Below are 20,196 nucleotides of genomic sequence, written 5' to 3' on the forward strand. Positions count from 1 at the left end.
ACAGTCGTTTTAGAAAATCAGCAAATCTTACCATTGCTGTGCCTTAAGTAACATTTATTTTTCGACCAGCCTTCCTAGGAAGATGAAAAAGTCAGTGTCCCTAACTACTTATGCAAAGCTGGATATCTGGCAGAGGGGTTCTCTCATCTCATGCCCTGAATTACTGAGGGCTTAAATCTCAGCTTCCCCTAGCAGATGAGGGAAGAAAGGTGCCTCTCCCTCTACCCTACAAGGACCCCAAATAAAGGCTAAGCAAAATTGCAGTTACTGCTCCCCAATTACATCCCCAGGGCTATCTAGGCCCCCAAACGGGGTGGAGAGAAGGCAGAGTCATGGCTGCATGGGGGTCTGGTGGAGTATGTTGTACCTGATGCCTTCAGGGAGATTAGCGGTGTGTGCACGCTCCAGCAAGCTACAGAAAACTTTCTGCATCATAGACAGTCAAACTATAGGCCAGTCACTTAACCTTTCTGTGTCTCCATTTCCCACTATGCAATAGGAATAGTGAAATCACCTAGCAATCTGGAATGCTGTCACTTTAATTCATTAGTATCTATAAAGCACTCAGAGATCATCTCCTGGATGGGGCTCTAGAAATGCCAAGGAATATTGTATATCACTTTTAGCTACACTCCTACTTTGAAAGTTTCCCTACAGAATCCACTGATTCAACTATTTCAAATTCTGAATTATCTAACTTGGCAAATTGGAATCGGCTTTTCAGAATGTTCTGAGAAGCAAAAATGTGCTCTGTGTCAGTACCAGGAAACACGGAGCAGTATTATAGTCAATCTGTATGCTGAATGAGTCAGCCACAGTTTATGCACCTGCTGTGACTTACAAATCTGAATGCACTTGGAGATGCTGGTTTTTCAAACAGATGGATTTTGTAAATCCTGTTACACACAGAAATGTTAAGAGCTTCACAACAGAAAAGGAGCATGTCCATGTAAGTATCAGATCCACTTACCCTTACAAATTTTAAAATTGTGCTTCATTTTACTCAGGCAGAAGATATAAATAGCATCATCTTAGGCAAGTCACTCTGGTTGCATTTCTGAGAATGGTGACTCTCAAGAAAATTAAATTAGTTGATTTCTGCATTTAGCTACAAGAAATAATCAGGAGGCTAGGATGAGTGATGTGTACCTCTAATGATACATCAATTCTAAAGGATTCCGTTTGACCATAATCTAACAAAAGAACCAGTTCTGAGAAAACATAGGGTCTGCATGTGTAAACTGCTTGCTGTGCATTCTCTCAATCACAGGGCTTTGTTTCCAAAAAGTTACTGGAATGTGTTGTTTCCACAATGTTTAAGCAGCTTAGGGAGAGAAAAAATTGCATAATGTATTTTGTACATGAGCTTCACTTTTTTACATGCATTGAACTCCATTTGCTTTGTGCATAAACAGAATCTGCTACTGGAGCACAGGACAGGGATATGAAAATAAACAAGGAGCAGAGCTGGATTTTTTTTTTTTTTACTAAAGGTGGCCGGGGGGACAGGTGAGCTAGCAACTGGTATTGTGGAAAGACAAAACCCAAATAGAATACATAAAAAAATTCAGAGGGGCAGAAATATCATAGAGTGTGTGTCAGCAATTTACATACAACATTGCTGGAACACTTCCATTTATCAACACAGGGAGATGACTCTAATCACAGTGTACTTGGCTCTGACAGTGATTACACATACTGTATGTGATGACTATCTTAAATCAACACCAGACACAAAATACAACCTGGCAGGGTTACACTTTAAGGAGAGAAGAGTACTCTAGTGATCTGGGCACAGGACTTACAGCATGGACCCCTTGCCTTCTAATCATGGCTCTCAAATGAGTACTTCTGTGGCATCAGGCAAGATGCTTAACCTCTCAGGGCTAGATTATGTCTGTCCCCAGTTTAGGACAGTGGGATTGGGAATTTGTAAGGAAACGTACCATCTTGTACCCTCATGAAGGGGATATCCACAACCTCAGTCCTTCCTCTGATGCACACTAGGCTAATACTGAGTGGCACTAACCATCCCAATAGGAGAGAGTGGGAGAGAGAGCCATGACCCCATCTCCCTCCTACACCCCAGCCAACAAATCTGACTGGCTGCAGAGGAGATTAGCAGTGACTGCACCCCGCCTTTTGCTCTATGGGAAACAACATCCCTAATAAGAAAAGGAGTACTTGTGGCACCTTAGAGACTAACAAATTTATTAGAGCATAAGCTTTCGTGAGCTACAGCTCACTTCATCGGATGCATTTGGTGGCTTTTTTTTCCACCAAATGCATCCGATGAAGTGAGCTGTAGCTCACGAAAGCTTATGCTCTAATAAATTTGTTAGTCTCTAAGGTGCCACAAGTACTCCTTTTCTTTTTGCAAATACAGACTAACACGGCTGCTACTCTAAAACATCCCTAATGGGAGATAGTGGCTGAATGGCAGAAACAAGCCCTTACTTCCCCTCCTGTAAGGTGGGTATGAGACCTATATACTTCCCACTGGTGTTGGGAGAATCAGTTAGTTAATGCTTGAAAAGGGCTACATATTATATACCCTAGCTATTGTTATTAGAAGTGTATTGTGTGAGCAGTTAAAATATCATTATTGCTAATGGGATTTATCTGGGTAGATCTCCCATGTGATATTCTCTGAGAAAAAGAAGTGATCATCTTTTTAGCTTACGTTCCCAAAAATAAATGTGTCCACTCCTGTATTACTAACGACACAGCTGGTAGTCATGTAGTACTGGTAAGGGAAGTTGAACAAATGTCTAGCATGAGTGAACACAGTTTTAACTTGAGTACTCTAGTTGTTTTCATGATCCCCCTCACAACTAGTAAGACAAGTATTTTGTTGCCAGACCAGTCCTCTAAAAAGTAGTAATTGTTCAATTAGCACTTAAGGTCTGGAGCTCATTTCTTCTTCCTCCCAATCATTAACAGCATGTTGTTCTGCTGAAATCGTATTGATAATTTTGGAATGTACATGCAAGTGGGATTGAGGAAAGAGCATCGGATCCAGGCATTCATTTATATCCCACACCTAAGACAAAATGGACCTGTCAAAAACCTGTCACACAGAAACTTTCCTTCTGAATGGGGAAGAGAACAGGCACCCTGGTAACAAATGGAAGGAGCTGGGCCAGAACTGGTGTCCATTTTCCTAGGAGACACAGGGCTATAGAGACTGGAAATGCCTGACAAGGAAGCTGGGGCCTTGAGCCGTGCAGCTGAGTCTCTGGGAAATAATTCTATCAAAGCAGCATATAGTACCATGTGCAACAGCTGCACACACGTAGCAAACATTCTGCTTACTGTACTATACTAAACTTCCACACTCGGAGCCAAAGGTTAGTCTCATGGATAAAGCCTAAGTAGGTGGTTTTTGAGCATGGGACTTCTGGAGGTATTGGGATGGAAGAAATTCTCCCTCCCACCACCACCCCAATCCAGATGTGGAAGGCATGGAACACTACTGCAGCCCACTATGTGGCCACTAAAGATATGTTTTGGCCTGTGGATTCATGGAATTGAGGATCCATTGGCAAAACATCCACCCCTTCCACAGTTCAGACAGCCCCCAGTTCTCTTTCCACAGCACCTCACAGGGTGCTACTGCAGAGCAATGCTGCACAGTGTGCAGAGGGGTTGAAGCCCTTCTGCATGGTTTTACTGCAGTCAAGGCCCCATAAGCACAGCAGAACCAAATCCGTTTCACTGCCTTTGAGGACTTCTTCAGCATTTCCCTGGGATAGAAGATTTTTCTCTTAGCCACCATTCAGTCTAAGTTTTTGGTGTTGCAGATACTATGACTAGGGATTTTCAAATGTGCCCAAGGGCATTAGATGTCCAGCTCTCATTGAATTTTGGAGTTGGCACCTAACTCCTGTAGTCAACTTTGAAGATCTGAGCCTGTAACAATATATGCTTCCCTCATACCACATGTATCACATCGCCGACATTCCAAAGCATAGTGTGAATTAATCTGCACAAGCTAAGATACTTCACAGTCAGCCCATAGCAACAGATGTGCCCACTGCACTATACATGCAGGCTTTGTGCCAGGACCATTGCAGAGGGCATCCTCTTTTTTTATGGTTCTTGTTCTGTAGATAAAACAAATTAAAATTTGAATATTTATTTACCTGGCACTCAACAAGATCAAATGACTTTCGATATATCGACAGTCAGCCTCCATCTGTTACTAATGATCCCAATTACTGTTATCATAAACAGAATTTGATCAACTAATATTCTCTGAGTCACTGTTTTCTTTTTCTTATATCATATCCCTGCTGCGCTACATTTAATATGTCTAACCAGAAAGCAATGCTTTGTTACTAGGCAGATCATCTCACTGTGATGCCAGCTATCTAAGAATCAGGAGTGGACTCAGTGCTTTGGTTTTGTAGACTAGTGAAGATCAGGAGCACTATGGAGGTGGCATGATTGGAAAGCAAAGAGCCTTTTCGTTAACTGATCTGTGGAATAGCACTTGCTGCTCTCCTGGGCTTACAGAGGCTCCTGCAGCCATGTTGCTACGTGGAATGAATGACATAGGGATGACATGGAGAGAGGAGACAGGACCCCCTATTATAGCAACAGGCAGTTGCACTGACTTGGATGTAAAGCTGGGGCCTGAATTAAGGAGTTTGAAGCTGGAGTCAGATACAAAGCAGAACTTTCTCAGAGTTCAGGCCTCTTCAAATTTGGGATTTCTCCTTGACCCCATTATAGGTTTGGGTCTAAGATGGAAAATTCCAGTCTGGACCAGAATTCCCCCTATATTTAAGGGTGTTGATATTGCTTGGATATTATGTGCTACTTATGGCCCATCTCCACTTGGCAGGTGGTGAGCTGAGACTGCTGCTTATTGGGCAAAAGATGCATATTTTACTGTTAACTACTTCCCCCCCACACACTCTGTTGGCTTGTATCATCCACCTGTTGCATCTTGTCATTATCTTGATTGCAATTTTACTGGTGCAAGGCCTGTCTTTTTACTATATTTTTGAAACGTATTTAGCAAAATGGGGCCCTGACCTCGCATTGAGGGCCCAGCACATTACTATAATGATAGGTCATAATGATGATTCATAATGATAGTAATACTTGGTGAAGGAAGAAATTGGGTGGACTCCAGACAACCGGAAGTCAATTTTAAAAAAAAATTATCCTATCAGAATCATTTTATTTCTGATCATTTATCTCCTATTGCCACTATTCTTCTGTTTAGATGCATTGGAAGGGGTTCTGGAGCATGGGCCGTGGAGCCAATTAGTGACGGTGTGGTACATCACTGAATTATCTTTATCTAAAGCATCTAGATTCTTTATTATGCTGATTGCTCAGTAAGAGCCTGATGTAAAGCCCATCAAGTCAACAAAGAGACTCCCACTGATTTCAGCAAGCTTGGGATCGGGCCCTCACAAGTTAGATCACACAACCCTTCCATTAATGAGCGCTTACACACAGAAATAGCCACCTTTAAATTAATGGGACTATATGTGTGATAAAATGTGTACCTAAAAGAGTAATGCTTGTACAATTCAGCCCTAAATGACTTAAGTAAGCTTTTTTTAATTGCTATAGATACAGTGTATTAAAATGAAACGAGCAAATGTTGATTCCTAAATTGTGCATGTAAAAAAAAAGTCATAATGGCCCCAATCCAGCAAAGCACTTAAGCACATGCTTAACTTTAAGCATATGAGCAGTCCCATTCTCTTGCTTAAAGTCAAGTACATGACTGAGCACTTTTCTGGATCAGGGCCTATATGTGCAAATAAGCAGTGACACATGCAGCTGTATACTTTGTATGCGCGGTTATCTGCTTGTGCTCTTGCACACATATTTTGCACTCACAAATGATAGCACCACCTTTTTTTTTTAATTTTTGGGCATAAGGGCCAAATTTTGCTTTCTGCTCCATAGAAGCAATTTCCACTTACTTTAATGGGAGACTCACCCTTGTAACTAAGAGCAGAATTTGACCCTTAGGATATATCTACCCTGCAATTATATCTACCGTGACTGGCCCATGTTAGCTGATTCGGGCTCAAGCTGCAGAGCTGTTTAATTGTGGTTATAGACATTGAGGCTTAGGCTGGAGCCTGGGTTCTGGAACCCCTCAAGGAGGGAAGGTCCCAGGGCCTGGGCTCCAGTATGTGCCTGAATACCTCCACTGCAATTAAACAGCCCCACAGCCTGAGCCCTGTGAGCCCAAGTCAGCTGACGCAGGCCAGCCCTGGGTGTTTAATTGCAGTGTACAAATACCCTCAGAGTCTAATTTAAACTGACTAATGCAAGGGAAATTGAAAGTTAAGTCTGATGATCTACTGCATGCATGACAGCAGAGTTTAAATAAACAGTGCTTTAGTGCAGGGACAAGTGATATGTTTGGAAATTTGGGCAGGCTCTTTCTGCCATCTGTGTTTTGTTTCTGAATCCAGTGCTATCATAACAATTAAGCTCTTTGGTTTTTCAGCCACACCATGTGGGAGCTAGTTTCTATCCAGAACTCCTTTTTCTGAGAGGTTAAGTATGTAAATATATTAGCTGGGTTTTTTTAAAGTCATATAGAGCAGGACACTTACTGAGCCATACACGTACTGTGGATTCCATTGTAGCAAATGTGTACAAAGGAGTGATGATCCTCAGATGTACCATACTACAAAATATCGGCTCCGGTTCAAAAAAGCATCCTAGTCAAGATCTTTTAAGTACTGAAGCATTTAACTCTCACTGAAGACTAGGGGATTTAATTACACACTTACATGTAAATACATGGTTAGTGGAGTAGATAAAATATATCCTTCAATAAATCCTCCCCTACCTAATGTGATTGTCCAAACTGTGTGTTTCTCCACACCAGTTGGCTTTCCCTCAGCCCTTAGGGAAAGTCCTCAAGGACTTTTTAAATTTTACATACCAATAATCGGGTTCTGTTTCACTTTAGGTGCTTCCTTTCCCAAAAGGTTCCTGACATCCTAGTCAATATAAATACCTCCTCCAACCACCATCGTCTCATCCACACATTGAGTCCCTGCAGTTCTGCCTATCTACCTGAGCCTGCACATGGAACTGGAAGAATTTCAGAGAATGCTACCATGGAGGTCCTGGCCTTTAATCTTTTACCTAACAGCCTAAATTTGGCCCCCAGGACCTCTCTCCTATCCTTCCCTATGTCATTGGAACCTACATGCACCATGACCACCAGCTTCTCCCTAGCATTGCACATAAATCTATATAGATGTCCCAAAAGGTCCACAGGCAATTCACCATGTGGTTCTCCTGGTTATCACAAACACAGCTATCTATGGTTTCAGAGTAGCAGCCATGTTAGTCTGTATCCACAAAAAGAATAGGAGGACTTGTGGCACCTTAGAGACTAACAAATTTATTTGAGCATAAGCTTTCATGAGCTACAGCTCACTTCATCGGATGCATTCAGCTATCTATATTTCTAATAATCAAATCCCGCATTACTATTACCTGTCTCTTACTAATAACTGGGGTATCCTCAGTGCAAAAGGATACCATGACACCATATGGAAGGAGGGTCCCAACTATGGAATTATTTCCTTCTGCTCCAGTTTGATGTTCTCCTTTCTTGAGATTTTCATCCTCCTCAACAGCAGAGGCTGTCAGACTGGGGGTGAGATCGCTCTACTGTGCCCCTGAAAGTCTCATCTATGTACTTCTATCTCCTTAGCTCCTCCAGTGCAGCCACTCTGGTCTCAAGAGCCTGTCTCTGAGGGCCATGAGTTTCTTGCACTGTTTCGTGCACATATGCCACCTGTCCACAAGGCAGGCAACCATCACTGCTGCATTCAGTGCAATAAACTGTATAGCCCTCACTCTGCTGTGGCATAAAGACATGAAGGTCCACGGAAAGTGGCAGTGGGAGCAGCTACGGACATTTCAAAAGAGCCAAAAATACAGACCTAGATTGTTCTCTCCAGCACTCTGACCCCATCTGGGAGACATGGAAAGAAAGGCCACTTCCTCTGTAGGTGTGGGCACTGTGGGTTTTGTTAATAGGCTGTCTTTCTTACTGAAAGATTCCAGAGTGCTTCACAACCTATAGGGGAGGGATTTGAAAAGTCACAAATGGCAGCTGGGTGCCTAAATCCTATTTACTTCCATTGGGAGTTAGGAATCTTGCCACAGATCTAAGATATCACCAAAAGTGACCAATCAGCCCAACACTTGCACAATGAGAAATACTCTTACAAAATGCCTCATTCTGAGTTCTTTAACATCTATGCAGAGCAGACAGGAAATTACAGTCGCATCTGGCTGGAGAGGAAGGATGATCCAGGGGTTAGGACAATAGTCTGGAAATTGAGAGACCAGTTCCCTGCTCTGCCACAGTCTTCCTGTGTGACCTTGGACAAATCACTTAGGGCTAGATTCACAAAGAAACGTAGGCTCCTGGAAAATCACTGGGATTCGCAAAGCCTGAGTTTAGTGACTAGGCTCCTAATACAATGAATGGGAAGAGAGATGCACCTTAGACTGGGATTCACAAAAGTCAACACCGTAAGCAAAGCCTCACCTTAGCTAGCCAATGGGAGAGGCCAAGCTCTTGGGGGGAGTGCTAAGCCCCACCCCCACCCCTTTCTTGGAGACCCGCACCTCAATCCAGGCTGCAGAGAGGTGTCTCCTGCGTGGGATTCTCAGCTGCAAACCCTCTCGCCGCCATTTTAGGAAGAAGCCAGCGGTGGCAGCATTCCCTCTCCCTTGTAACATTTGATGCAATATTTAGTTACACACCTGGGTCATGGGAGACTGCCAGTTCAAGCCCCTTTCCACCTGAGGGGGAGAAGGGATTTATTCCCTCTCAGGCGAGAGCCTCACTACTGAGCTACAGGATAGTCTGATGTGGGGCGCCCTCACTCTCTCCTGCTGAAGCTGTTCCGCTGTGCATAGCTAATTTAAAAAGTCATTGGAGCAGGGGGGGGCTGGCTCCTGGGTCTCCCACTTCCTAGGGCGAGTCTGTCTCCTGCTGGTGTTCTCTCTGCTGCAACGATCCTTTCATTAGTTAATCTGCAGTGGAACAGCTTCAACGGGAGAGACTGCAGGAGCCCCATCTCAGAACAATCCATAGCCCACTGGCTGCGGCACTTACCTCTGAAGTGGCAGCTCCCTGTGCAAATCCCTTTGCCCCTTTAGCGGGAGGGAGGGACTTGAATCAGGGGTCTCCTACATTCCAGGTTAATGCCCTAACCACTGGCCAGATCAGAGGTGGGCAAACTACAGACCGTCCTGCCAAGTCCTTGAGCTCCTGGCCAGGGAAGCTATCCCCCGGCCCCTCTCCCGTTGTCCCCTCTCCCCCGCAGCCACGCCGCCGCATGGGCAGCGCTCTGGGCAGCGGGGCTGCATGCTTATGCAGGGCAGCGCGTCTGGCTCTGGCCAGGTGGCGCGGCTCTGGACATGCTGCTCTGAGCAGCATAGTAAGGGGGCCGGGGCAAGGGGATTGGATATGGGGCAGGGAGGTCCGGGAAGCAGTCAGGGGATGGGGAGCAGGGGGCGGTTGGATGGAGAAGAGGTTTGGGGTGGGCAGGGGATAGGGAACAGTGGGGGTTGGATGGGAGGGGCTCCAGGGGGCGGTTAAGGGCGGGGGTACCTGGAGGGGATGGTTAGGGGACAAGGAGAAGGGGGGGTTGGATGGGTGGGAGGTTCTGAGGGGGGGCAGTTAGGAGGTGGGAAGTGGGAGGGGGCGGATGGGGGCAGGGGCCAGGCTGTTTGGAGGGAACAGCCTTCCCTACCGGCTCTCCATACAGTTTTGCACCCCGATGTGGCCCTTGGGCCAAAAAGTTTGCCCACTCCTGGGCTAGATGGTCTTCTCCTCCTTCATCGTTTTGTGTAAGCTTCTCTGTAGGGGGCTAATCCAACAGGGGAGGTCTAAGCTCGCTAACCGGATTGGGCCCTCTAGGCAAGCTAAGTGGAGGAATGCTTATCTTCCCCCAGTTTATGCATTGCTCTGGGTGCCAGCGTCGGGATGTCTGATAGGGCTGTAGTGTATGTGCTCAGAGGCAGAAACATAGGTGCCTGGGAGACATTTACTGCAAAAATATAGGTGCTGAGTCAATTTAGGCACCTACAAGATTCAGGGGCAGCTGTTTGGAGGCTTTGTGAAAACCAGGAGGGCCTGATTCTGGGATTTAGGCACCTAAAGTGTCAGTTAGGCACCCAAGTCCTTTTCTGAATCTGACCCTCTGTGTCTCAGTTCCCACCTGTAAAATAGGAAGAGTAGGCACTTCCCTACCTCACCAGGGCATTGGCAGGGATGAATACATTAACAGATTCTGCAGTGCTCAGGCACTACAGCAAGGAGGGGATCACATAAGTACCATAGTTAACTCTGAAAGAGCCTCAAAGCAAGCTGCATTCAATTCAATTTATTGATTACCAAACATCTGACAACCTCCCACTCACACCCTCAATTCTGTGAGTCGAAGGGTATTTTGGGGACGTACGAAGAGCTCCTTCAAAAATAGCTCTGCCTTAATGTACAATGAAGAATAAATTACAAAGGAAAGAAAATCTTCCTTACAGGAACTAATGTTGCATTTATTTTGTAATCTACAGTGAAATCCAAGTGGCCTGCAAAGAACCCTCTCTCATATGACAGCTTAAATCCGTCACCTCTCAGGTTAGCGGTGCATTTGCGTGCCACTTTAGCCATTAACAACTGGCATTTTCAAAATGTGCTAATTTCTTCCCTTCTGCTGTCGAGCAACTGGGCACAGAACTCACTGGCAGCCATGTTAATTTTATTAGAAACTATTGAACAAACACATGTTCATCTTATCCCTTTATTTTATTAATATTTATCTTCAATAGCCCCAACAATATGCTAGGCACTTTCCAAATAAATGAGGCACAGTCTCTACCCTGAAGAGCCATGCGTTTCTTTCGGGCCCTTTGCAACAGTGTGATCTCTGGGAATCACAAACCTAACCTCTGTCACAAATTGAAAATTTAAAGGTAATTTTTATATTTTCCCTTTTTTCCCAGTAAAACACCATTTCTGTTCAAGAAGGAGATGTATATCTTCCACTGCAATTGTGTAGGCAGGAGCAAAATTCCCTCCCTGATAGCACTGGGTATCTTCAATTCCTGTCCCAAGCTATTCTGTTGTGTTGGCTGCACTGTTAAACAACTATTGCATTCTTCCTCCATTGCTATGGTGGATGAAGTAATCCCTTTAGAAGTAAGTGTAAAGCTTATTTGGGGGGCCTTTAAAATCAAAGGTGCTAAACAGAATTAATATATAGAGCTGGAGTCTCATTTGATCCAATTCCGCATAGCTCCATTGACTTCTATGGAACAGTTCCAGGTTACACCAGCTGGGGATTTGACTCACAGTCTTTATTAATTATTGTACCTATTCAGTCATCAAGAATACGTTCAGCATGTAGTATGGAGAAATCTTTCTGGTTGATGTTGAAGGTGTTTACGTGTCTCGACTCAGGGAATGTCACATGAGTGATTTAAATGCTATTGGCTAGTGTGAACCAGTCTGTGTGGCCTTTTAGGCTTGGTTCTAAGACAGATGCTGTGTTCCTGAGGGACTGTGTCAGGGAGTGAACAAAGACACACCCAAATAGTAGAAATGACTTTCCCCAGTCCATGAGGATGATGGTTATATTGGTGCTGTTTAACACAGGCTCTGGTTTTACTCCTTTGTTTGGAACCTTGCACATAGATTATAGAGGGATTTGTCAGACTTCATGCCAAATGAATATTTATTCACAGAAACTGTTTTTTGTTTGGTCGCAGGGCTCTAGCTGGCATTTGTCTCTGGGCAGAGCTGATGAGTTAGTATAAACTGCTTTCTTGGCAGAAAATTTGTCCCCAGTCTTTGCTTTACTATTTGGAGGGGAACCTTAGATTTCTTTTGTTCAACTGTAAAAAGTTGTCAAGGCATCTCCTCCTCTACATCCGCATCCACCCTATGCCACTCATTGGAAGATAACAGATGTTTTCTGGCAGGGATGGGATGGTACTGACAGAAGAAGCTGACAATGACTCTTAATACGAAAGGATCAGTGAGCACACAGGTTCCCTTCGGATGCACATATGCTGTTCTGCTGACTGTATGTTTAGGGGGTACTTGGGCCCATACAGCCCATGTTGCCTATTCAAACTTCATCTCTGCTCTGTGAAGCAAGGGAAGTGCCTGTATCATGGAGCTGGAGAGCTTGGTTTGATACATTCTGGCTTTGGTCAGCTATGATCTGAAAACAGTCAAATTGAAGTAGATTAGTACCAAACCCAAATAAAAACCTTTCCTTAGTTTGCTTGTGGCCAGTTACTGAACTGGAAGCACAGTTTCCCTAAGGGAGGAGAGAGAGATAGAAAGAGTTAGAGGCAGAGAAGTCAGCGATGCTGTAGAGGTGGAGGAGAGAGACCTGTGCATACTCACTGACACAGGGTTTGGTCTTGCAATATGCTGAGTACATCCAAGAGGTTCTGGGGAGTCAACGAGAATGGGGAGTGTTCAGGAACCCTTGGAAGTGCTTCAACCCCTGGCAGGTTCAGGCCCACAGATAACAGCCACACAAATGACAATGAAAGCTACAAAGCTGCCTTGCCTGGGGATGTGCAGTTACTTGGGAACAGTTGTTTTGAGAGACCACTTCTGATTTGCCTGGCACATCAGTCTGCTGATGGGGGAATAAGTTGGTGCTATTTATGGGAAAAATACATGCTAACCTTCAGAAAGCAAAAACCAAAAAATGATTTAACCGTGGCTTGCTGACATGCTTGTGTGGTGCTAGGGGCACCGTTTGACCTGTGGCTTCCTAATCGAGCAAGATCAATTAATACCCTCAATGATCAGTTTTCAGAGTAGCAGCCGTGTTAGTCTGTATTCGCAAAAAGAAAAGGAGTACTTGTGGCACCTTAGAGACTAACAAATTTATTTGAGCATAAGCTTTCGTGAGCTACAGCAAATGCATCCGATGAAGTGAGCTGTAGCTCACGAAAGCTTATGCTCAAATAAATTTGTTAGTCTCTAAGGTGCCACAAGTACTCCTTTTCTTTTTTCAATGATCAGTGTTATCAAGTTTAAATAAAAGAAAGCTCACCCCAACATACCAAAAGTGAATAGGTTTTGTGCTTACTGTTCCTGCTGGCCCCTTCAGCATTCATTGCTGCCATGAAACGAAGCAGCTGGACTCTCTTCAGCTTTCTCTTTTGAAATGTATTTTTCTTACTTTAGTGCTGGGCATGTCTGGCCCCGTTTCAGGTTTCCTTAGTAGCCCTGCAGCTAACTGTAATGACCCTGATCAAATGTATTTAGAGGCCACTGATACCAAATTGGGAGCGGTTGCAAGTGCTCTGGAGGATAGGATTAAGTTCAAAATGATCTGGAGAAATGGTCTGAAGTAAATAGGATGAAATTCAATGAGGACAAATGCAAAGTACTCCACTTAGGAAGGAACAATTAGTTACAAAATGGGAAATGACTGCCTACGAAGGAGTACTGCAGAAAGGAATCTAGGGGTCATAAGCGAAATATGAGTCATCAGCATAACACTGTTGCAAAAAAAGCAAACATCATTCTGGGCTGTATTAGCAGGAGCGTTGCAAGCAAGACACAAGAAGTTATTTTTCCGCTCTACTCCACGCTGATTAGACCACAACTTGTGTCCAGTTCTGGGTGCCACATTTCAGGAAAGATGTGGACAAATTGGAGAAAGTCCAGAGAAGAGCAACAAAAATGATTAAAGGTCTAGAAAACATGACCTATGAGGGAAAATTGAAAAAAACTGGGTTTGTTTAGTCTGGAGACAAGAAGACTGAGAAGGGACATGATAACAGTTTTCAAGTACCTAAAAGGTTGTTACAAAGAGGAGGAAGGTAAATTGTTCTCGGTAACCTCTGAGGATAGGACAAGAAGCAATGGGCATAAATTGCAGCAAGGGAGGTTTAGGTTGGACATTAGGAAAAATTTCTTAACTGTCAGAGTGGTTAAGCACTGGAATAAATTGCCTAGGGAGATTGTGAAATTTCCATCATTGGAGATTTTTAAGAGCAGGTTAGACAAACACCTGCCAGGGATGGTCTTGATGATATTTAGTCCTGCCTTGACTGCAGGGGGCTAGATAAGAAGACCTCTCGAAGTCTCTTCCAGTATGATTCTATAGTTCTTTGATTTGGGGTGCTTTCATTTGTGGGTGTCCCACACTAAATCAAATATCTGCTGCATTCTGAACATGCTGCAAACAATGGAGAAGCCAAGCAGAAAGTGAATTACAATAAAGAAGCCTTGTGATCACTGGAATATGAATGCCGTCCCTCCTCCACAAGAAATGTTCTCCCCGGGCCATGCTTCTAGCTACATGCAATGCTCCAATATGCTTTTCAATTGAAAATATAAGTCTTCAACATATTAAAATGCCTACCAGGATTCATGAAATCTAAGGAGTGAATTCAGAATGGCAGCTTGTGGTACTGTGGCAGGATTTTGTCACTCCTAAAATGCAGGATCTTAGGGGGCTGTGGTTTTGGGGAAAGTGATAGCCCATTAATCCAAAGTCATTACTGATTTTAAGGTTTGTAAATAGATGAAGCTTTACTGTGTACGTATTTGCAGCTTCTCTTGCAGCCCTTGGCTATCAGAGTCCATAATGTGTTGTGTGTGCTTAATAGTCAAGATGGATTATTCGCTACCTCTTATGCCCAGATAGCAGCAAAAGCTAATAATTCTGCCTATCATCTTTGACTGCATAAATTGCACCTCCCTATGCTAGCATTATCCACCCCTTCTAGGGAAGATTCAATGCCAGGGCAATTAAGGTGTTTCCATTGCTGGAATTTTGCCAGGGGCTCCCTGCCAGCAAAGGCTACTGAGGGGATGCAGCGAATTAGCACATCCCCTGGCCATCTAGCACTGCCCATGTTTCAAAGTCCGCACGTCAACTTTCCATTCTCTGCATTTCTGTGTATAACTCAGCATAACCCTGGACTATACCTAGCCCATACACATTACACTGAACTACCCACAATAGAAAGTATGTTATTCCAGGAGGGCTTTATTTCCACACTTTAGGGAAATCTCAGTCTGAACTCTGTGTCTCAGGTCCATCTCTAGGTTTGTTATCATTTAAGATATTCTAGCTATATTTCTATATGCTTCATCATTTCTCTGACTAACCAAATGAACACCTTGGTGGTCCAGGGCTACTTTGAACCAATTGTACTGCAGTATGCAAGTAAACTGCTGGAAGAAACATCAACAGTCCATTTGGCAATACAGTACTGCAGTTTCAAAACCCAGCAATCTTACATGTAGAGCTGGTCTGAAAAAACATCCATGAAGGAGTTTTCCATTGGAAAATGCAGTTCCATTGAAATCAAAACACTTCACAAAATCATGTTGTTTTTGCCAAAGTTTTGTTTCAGAGAAACAAGGGGGAAAGTTCCAACAATATCAACATTTTCTACTTTGACATTTTCAGGATGAAACATTTCAATTTTTTCTTTTGAAACTACTTTTCATTTCAAATTGTTTATATTTTGGTTTATATTATAGATTACAGTACAAAATAAAAAAGTCAAAATGGAAACATTTTGATCAAGCAAAAAATCTGAATTTTCTTTGGCTGAGAGTTTTGAAATTTGGGGGTTATGTTCTGAATCGGAACAAAGACAAATTTTGAAATCTTGAAATCCTCTATGGCAGGGAGTTTCTCTTCTCTGCCCTGTTCTGCTTACAAGGCTCTACTAACATTCCCATATAAAGGGGGATGCTGCCTTGTTTGACTTTTTGATATACAAAACTTTTGATTAATTTTCTGTTTGTAAGAGGAATTGATACGTGTCACCTTCTGCTTTACAGATACACAGATAGGTGTATTCAATCCTGCCTCTGTGCTCGGAAGGATGGACTAGATGACCTCTTGAGGTCCCTTCCAGCCCTACATTTCTATGATTCTATACAGGGCAGGACTTTGCTGGCACATGCAATAGCAAAAGCTCCTCTGTGACACTTTTCACCTTAGCATTCCATACACACATATCAATTGCTTTCCTGGCGTTCTCTCCTACATCTATGTATTCAGCATAATCAGTTAACATTATTTCAGCTAAACACTGGTATTAATTCCTATAATGCAGGTTGTTGAGAAATGCTGGTGGCAGCTGGAGCTTGGTTTATATATTTTTAAAATATACAGTATCCATGTCCTTCATATAATTCATATCTTAAGTGACTTTATTATGTGTGAATGATGGTATATTGACTGGACTGTGGAATGGAAACTAAGGGCCAGATCTTCAGCTGGTGCAAATCAGTGTAGTTTCATTGAAGTCCCCCAGACATGACCCTTGCTTTACTCAGATGCCTCTCATAACTCTGACTTGTATGTAGTAGTTGCTCTTACTGCAAACTAGGAAAGATAAATATCATGAACAGCACACTGCTAATACATGTGAGCTATATTTTTTCAGGTCCTGATCCAAAGCACATTGAAGTCAATGGAAAGACTAGCATTGATTTCAGTGAGCTTTGGAGCAGGCCTTTAGACCGTGATTCAGCAAAGCACTTAAGCATGTACTTAACTTAAGCACATGCTTAAAGTTCCATTGACCTGAATGGGACTTAAGAGTGGACTTTGCTGAATGGCATATGCTTAAGTGCTTTGTTGGATCACAGCTTGAGTGCAGTAGTTAGAATATCAAAAATTGAGAAAGGATTTTCTCTAAGTGACACTGCCAATAACAATCTTTCCCCTGGTTAAAGTTCTTGGTGCATCCCAGTCTGTCACACATAAGAGCCATAATTCTATTTCCAGATACTGTATACTGTAGTTAACCTGCCACAATCACCTATGGAAAAGTCTTGTAGAATTTAATAGGAAATTATAACCTGAATTAGACCTGAAGAAGAGCTCTGCGCAACTCAAAAGCTTGTCTCTTTCACCAACAGAAGTTGGTCCAAAAAAGATATTACCTCACACAACTTGTTTCTCCAATAACTTTTCTTTAGATTTTTTTAAACCAACCTACATTTATAATAGGAATTATACCCTGGTACAGAATTCTATAGAATGAAAATGATCTCTATTAAATTCAATAGGTTTTTTCCACAATTTCTATACCCCACTTCCATCTTTAGAACCCCATGGTCTCATTCCTATTAAATTCTATGGCGATTTTCCACCAGGGTGATCTGTCAGTTATTTCTGTTTTGTTAATGACTGTCCAAATAGGTAGAGAATATCAGTTTATTCTGGCACCAGTGGGGCAAGAATTTGAAGTCACTTTTCAGTCACTTAGGAACTAACATAGAGTTCAATTATTTATATCTTGTGTACACAACTGTACTTGAAAAATTATGTTTCATCACAGAAAGATGAAAGTATTGTAGTTTGTTTTAAATTTTCTCATTTTATTTTTTCTTTTCTGCTTTTTAAAATTAAACAAATGAGCGAACAGTTCTAGCCAAAACAGAAATCTGTTTCAAATTATCATGATTGTGCCAAATTGTTTCCAAAGTCCAGGAGTCCTTAGATCCATACTTTTGATTCAGACCCATCTCTAACCAAGATTAATTTGTATGAGTATAACTGAACTTTCAAATTACTAAAAGCCATCAGAGAGGTTAACAGAGCCTGAATTTTGCATATGCCTAATGTATATATGCAAGAACATTTAGATTAGGTATTGGCTTCTGCTGTTGCCAAACTAGGAAATTAACTGGCCATGTGCATGTGCAAATACATGAGTGCATGCACATTTGTGTATTCACATGTATAGGCTAGACACGTACAAATGCATAAATGCCATTTCCATGTGTCCAGCTTTAAAAATTGAATCCATTATCTGGACTGGTTGATAATGATACTGTAAAATAAAGATCAGATTCAAGAGGACTATTTATATCCATGTTTGATCACAGCAGTGAGTGGGAACCGTCGCACTTTTGGAATGGCTATTTCTAGACTACCTCAAAATGCAATGCTTATGACTCATTGCCGAAGGGTGCCCTAACTAATCTTTCTCTTGCAATTATTAGTCTGAGGAGATCAAAAATATTTTAATATCTTCATGCTGTATGCAGCAGACATATCTAGAGGGAGCTAGAGAAGATACTTGGGCTGCACTGTGAGACTTTTACAGTTAATTTTTACAATTCACTTGATTCTGATGGTCTGTGACATCACCAGAACCACTTGATGGGATTAGAGCTCCATAATTATAGCTTTATATATTACAGATTTTAATAGCTTTTGGGTCAGATTCTCAGCTGCCATAAATCAGCATAGCTCTATTAAAGTAAAGATAACTAAATTGATTTATACTGGTTAAAAATCTGGGGTGAAATTCTGGCCCCTATAAAATCAATGGGAGTTTTGCCATTGATTTCAGTAGAGCCAGGAATTCACTCTTGGTCTTTATATTTTACAGCCGCTTTGCTGCCATTAATTGTATCAATACAGTAAATTGTGGAAGAAAATGATATAAACAACCAAGATGATGTCATTGTGACGTTACACTCCATATTCTTCATAGAATTTCTTCATAGAAATATTTCTGATTCTAAAGTTAGGAATATTGACCATTACAACTGTGTGTGTATTTGGGAGACACCGACCAGACAACCGGCCACCACAGCCTTGATAAGCCATTAGGAAGAAACAATAAGACTGTGAAGATACTAATCTCTCTCCTTCCTGAGAGGCATCCTGGGACGTAGATATGACACTACCAGGTCAGGTGATAAGATCATCTGATATAAAATACCACCCTGGATACTGCTTGTACTTTTCCTCTGTAGGAGGATGGGGATCAAAGAAAAGTTTCCCACTATAAGGAGGGGGTTAATCTGGGCTCTTCTCCATTGCCTACCCAAGAAGAAGGACTGCTGAAAGTACCTAAAGGAGCAAAGGAACCAACCTGACAGGCAGGGGTGAGTGCAAAGTGAGATGGGTCCAGTCTGTAAGAAGAAATAACTGGAATTCTAAGCTACAGAAACTCTGCAACTTGCCTAAAATAACATTTAGGGTGAGAAATTACTTCTTGAAACCAGTTTCTTTAAGATCTTAAGATTAGTTTGCGTGTTTTGTTTTATTTGCTCAGTAATCCGCTTTGTTCTTGTTTGCTATCCCTTATAATCACTTAGAATCTGCCTTTTATAGTTAATAAATTTGTTTTGTTTATTATTAAACCCAGTTTATGCAATTTCTAACTTGGGGGACAAGAGGTTGTGCATATCTCTCTTCACAATGAGGGAGAGGGCAATTTTTTATGAGCTTGTGCTGTGCAGATCTTTCTGTACAGAGCAAGACAGTATTATTTTGGGTTTATGCACATGAGTGCTGGGTGAATCCTCTCACACAGATCTGGCTTCAGTCTGTGTTTACAGTTGGGTGGGGCCCTACCTATAGGTGTGTGCTGCCAGAGGCCAGTGAGCCTAATTCAGCAAAACAGGGAGAGGGAATCCAGGCTGGTGGAGCAGGAGGGGCTCAGTGAAACCCCAGTACATTAGATGGCATCCCAGAAGTGGGGTCCAAGCCATCATAGTCACCAATTAGAATATATAATTACAGAAGATGTTCTAAAATGTAAGACACCAAGGGCTTGATTGTCCACAGCCTTGTACCCTGTGTAGTCATTTTAGTATAGAATAGAAACTGTAATGTTTCCTTTATTCTAGCAGTCATTACCATTCCTGAATCAGCAGGTGATATTTAATCTTGCTTGTCATTGTGATGTGTTTTGTATACATGGTTATTTGTTTTGCATTGTAAATATACCTTTTTATGGTTGTATTTTAAAAAATATGAAAGCACATAAAATTGAAACTTCAAAGAGTACATTAATAAATGTGCTTTAAAAATCTACTGTTCATACCCATGCCTAAGTGAGAAAGACATATTGGCAACTGGCAGTTCACCAAGATTTCAAATAGCCAAAAAATGAATTTAATCATCTCACTCAGATTTCTCTGGCAACCTGCAGAGCCTGCTGTGAAGAAGTCAAACAATGAAATATGAAGTTAAAGTACTGAGCATGAGAGAAGATATTGCCCAAGGAAAAATAATGAAATATTCCATATGTAGGTAGTGACTGTCATTTGATTCCATATTTTAGAGGTGACCTAGCACTGCTCCTTCAGGGTGAATGCAATTATCCCGTACTCATGGAAAATGCAGAATTCAATGTCCAGTGTGTCTA

General features: G+C 42.3%; 1 protein-coding gene across 3 annotated transcripts in view; it reads left to right on the top strand.

Moving 5' to 3' along the window:
- The first annotated feature begins 788 nt into the window (after window positions 1-788).
- ASAP1 (ArfGAP with SH3 domain, ankyrin repeat and PH domain 1) overlaps window positions 789-20,196 on the top strand; it is a 398,854-nt gene continuing 379,446 nt past the window's right edge. For all 3 annotated transcript variants that reach the window (XM_043507341.1, XM_043507340.1, XM_043507342.1), the window contains exon 1: window positions 789-949. The gene's annotated coding sequence lies outside the window, so the exon portion shown is untranslated. The remainder of the gene's footprint in view (window positions 950-20,196) is intronic.

The sequence above is a fragment of the Dermochelys coriacea genome, chromosome 2 (assembly GCF_009764565.3).
Source record: "Dermochelys coriacea isolate rDerCor1 chromosome 2, rDerCor1.pri.v4, whole genome shotgun sequence".
In the NCBI taxonomy this organism is placed as follows: Eukaryota; Metazoa; Chordata; order Testudines; family Dermochelyidae; genus Dermochelys; species Dermochelys coriacea.